Genomic DNA, 4,254 nt, shown 5'->3' on the forward strand with positions numbered 1-4,254 from the left:
CAATTAATCAAAGGGGAAAGGAAGGAGATGTAGAGGAAGGGGACAAGAGAAACCACACCCAAATTGGACCAAAAGTTTGATCAAGTCGTCATCAAAATCAACCATCTATTTTGGTGGATTAGGGTTTTCATCCCATCAACACCCAAGATCCATTGAGTTTGATGAGACTCATAATCCAAACCATCATGATCCAAGGCCAACAGAAGTTCAAAAAGGTCACATAAATAGGGGTGTACGCGGGTTGGGTTGGACCGAGTTTGCCCAAACCCGTTACCCAACCCGTTCAAATTTCAATGGGTTGGGTCCGCCGTTCAACCCGTAATTTCATTGTCAAAATCGACCCGAACCGACCCACTCATTAATGGGTTGGGTTGGGTTGGGTTCACGGGTTGTGTTTCAAATAAAAAATATATTTTTTTATGATTCTTTTTGTCGGTTTCAAAAAAATATAACACAACTTAATACAATCCTACTCTTTTATAACACTCAAATTCAATGAAATACATCATATAATATCTAATAAAATTCATCAATATGACATAACATTTTATAATAGTATAAAGTTCAACAAGACACGTTATTTCCATAAAATACATAAGTTAGAAATGATACAAAAGAAAATAAGAAACAACATTTAATCTTAGAATTGCGTAAACTCATTGGTCTAGTAGTATTAATGGTGGAGACTAAATTTTTTGGGAAAAATTATGGTTATTAGTGAGATATTAATTTTATATTTTTATTTAAAATAATAAGAAATCACTAAAGCCACATCAATAAGTTGAGTCTACGGGTCCGCGGGTTGCAAAACTCAAATCCGATACCCGAACCAAAACTATACGGGTTGTTATGGATTATGTTGGGTATACCCATAAATGAATGGGTTTGGGTAATTTATGGGTTGGGTTGGGTTGGGTCAGCGGGTTCGTGGTCGACCCGCACCCATGAACACCCTTACATACAAATATAAAATGCAATCAAATGAAATAAAAAAGCACCAAAAGTATTTTTAAATGAATTTTAAAACAGAATTAAAATGAAAAATCTATAAAGTCCTTCAAAACACCAAATTAATGGCCAAGAAAATTACAGAAGCTTGGAAATAAAATAAAAAACATGTAATAAAATTTTCAGAATTTAAAAATGCAGAAAAGTATTTTTAAACCAATTAAAACAAAGTAGAAAAGAGAAAATTCATATAAAATAGAAAATCAATGAAATAAAATGTGAAAAAATAAATTCAGATGAAGAAAAATGAAAGGTGATTTTAGAAATTATTTTGGAATTTTTTGGATGAAAAATGAAATTACTATGAATTTTAAAAGAAAAAGCAATTAAAAATAATAAAAGAAAAAAAATTAAAAATCAGAAAAACACAGAGCATTGGATCACGCCTCATTAGTTGACGTGGAAGATCCAACACTCCTCAAGTTAGGATGCACGATGGAATGCAACATAACCAACACACGAGATCCAATTCAAAATGAACCAATGAAAACACTTCATTTGTCCAACGTGGCTGGCCAAATCAATGCAGTAGCTTCCTCTATTTATAGGAAATGTGTTTGGATCCAAATACATGTGAAATGATGCTGAATTGGTGCAAAACAAATTTTTAATCCGAATGTCAGAAAAGTGTGACCTGCAACTCATCAAAACTCCGCCAAATGATGCATTTCAAAGGTCCATTAACTTCTGGAGACTTGGTTAAACATGTTTAGGTCCAAAACACATTCTAATTTGGCTTGGAATTGAGATTGGTGAAGTTCAAATTTTGGGCAATGGTAATTTCTTCAGTTCAAAGTTACCATGTTCAACCCAATGGTGCACCCTACTCAGGAAGCTTTTTGATCCCATACTTTTTGCAATGTGTTAACATCATAACAAAGATTATAATGTGCCAAGAAAGGTTGCATTTGGATGATTGAGCACAAAGTTATGGCATGTTGAAGTTGGCATGAAAAACTGGTTATGTAATAGAAAAATTCAAGTGTCCAATGGTTGGAAATGACTTGTAATGACTCAATAAATTTCATGGCCTTCCAAGCATAATTAGACCTTGATCATTGAAGAAAACTTGTAGAGGGAATCACAAGTGACATTGTGCAAAAAGGATCAACCTCAAATGTTAAAAGTTGAAGAAGTTATGAATCTTGAAAGTTAAGAAAAAGTCACTTGAAAATAGGTCAAATTTCACTAAGTCCGCAAATGACCTATAATGTCTCCAAACTTTTGATGATCCTTCAAGCATAATTGGCTCTTGTCATGTAAAGAGAAGTTATATAGGATGTTGAGAAGAGTCATATGCAAAAAAAATCATTCAAAAATATTGAGAATTGAAGGAGTTGTTATCCTTGGAATTTTGACTTCAAATGTTGACTTTTTGGTCAAACCACTTGGAGCAAGCTTGTGTACTTGGACTTTCCTTGCATTTCAAAGCATATGGATGATCATATGAACTCAAAATAAGGTTTACTTGAATGTATATTGACTAGATTTCTTAAATCTTGAGGTAACTTAGTGAAGAAGGCATGGAAATAAACACACGAACCTTTGAGTTTTCTTGAGAAGTAAACCATAAAACTTTGATGTACTCTTGATCAAAATGAGATTGAAATATGCCTTAGAACCTTTGATATCATGCATTGAAAGATAGCCCCCTTGAGAATCAATGGTTGGCCATAGTTTACCGAGGAATCAAAGAAAAGCTAGTGGAGGAATCATGCTTGATACCCTTGATGAAAATCCCTACTCTGCTTAATAAACTTAAAGAAAAAAAAAACATATTTGCTATTTGATTAGTGGTTAAGCAATGAACATATGAACACAAAGGTAAAATATTAACAAAGAGGTGCTTGGTGATCCCTGCAAAGGCAAAATCCAAAGATGAGAGAGAGAGAGACCAAGAGGTGACCTTGTTTGTATGCAAGGATTCCAATGGTATGTGGTATCTTAGGGTTACAAATTAGGGTATGATAGAAATCAATGATGTTCTTCAAATGAACAATTTTGATAGATGAGTAATCATCTAAAGAGACATTGTCTAATGAATATGAAGAGGAAAAAATATCCAGAAGAAATGTTGAAGAAGCTTCATCTAATGGAATATTGGAAGTAAGTTCATTGAATGAAAAGAGAGATTATGAAGAGTCAACATCCAGAAGAAATTGTGAAGAATGAACGTTTGGAAATATTCAAAGATCTTTCATATCAAGTTTCCTATGAAGAAGAGAACGATGAATTAATGGAAGAAACATTGATAAATCCCTACAAATATTTTTTTAGAGACATCTTCAAGAATATACCCGATGATACATCAAAAGATTCTTATGAAGTACCTCCTTAGAAAAAATAATCTAATGAAGAAGATCATGTGTGCCTTAAAGCTTCAAAGGAAGATAACACTAAGGTAACTTCTCTAACTCATAGTCAATTATTTAAGATTAGTGTTAAGATCTCTAAATAAAATGAGAAATTAGAGAATAACATCATTGATCTTGAGGATTATGTTGGATTCTTGGAAAATAGTAATAAGATTTTATGTGAAGAAATTGCTAGCATAAGAAGTGAATCCTTAAATTTAGATAAATGTGATTCTTGTGATTTGATGAATAACGAAGTAGCATGTTTGCATGAAACCCTAGATAAATTCACTAAGGGGAATGATAAGTTAAATTCAATTCTTTCCATTCAAAAATCTTCATTAAATAAAAATGGTGTATGTTATAAACCTAATAGATTACATGATAAGAAGAAGTTTAATTTCAATGTCTGTAAATGAAAATTTTGTAATAAGCTTTGCCATCTTGAGCCGTTTTGCTTTGATAATTTAAGAGGGTTGACCTGGTATACCTCCATAACTTTTAAAAGTCCTAACACCCCAGTACCAAAAAAGATTTGGGTACTAAAGGTGAAAACCTAATTTGTTTTGTAGAAAGTGCCTTTCAACTTTGAAGGTGCTCATTGGAAAATTTCATAAAGATGTGCAAAGTGTGTGTAACTATGAGTATTCAGAGAAGTTTGTTAGTCCATGGTGATCTTGTTGGTGAAGTTGTTAGCATCGATGGTGGTGCTCATAAGTTTCTTGTTAGCATCGATGGTGATGCTTAACAATGTGTTCTGTTATAATTGGTGGTAATGCTCAAAAGTTGTTTGTTGTCATCGATGTGGATGATATATAGTTGGTTGTTAAAGCATAGATGGTGTTGTTGAACTGTGTCATTGCTATAATTAATGGTAATGCTTAACAGGGTG

This window comes from Lathyrus oleraceus, chromosome 4, assembly GCF_024323335.1.
Source record: "Lathyrus oleraceus cultivar Zhongwan6 chromosome 4, CAAS_Psat_ZW6_1.0, whole genome shotgun sequence".
Taxonomy (NCBI): domain Eukaryota; kingdom Viridiplantae; phylum Streptophyta; class Magnoliopsida; order Fabales; family Fabaceae; genus Lathyrus; species Lathyrus oleraceus.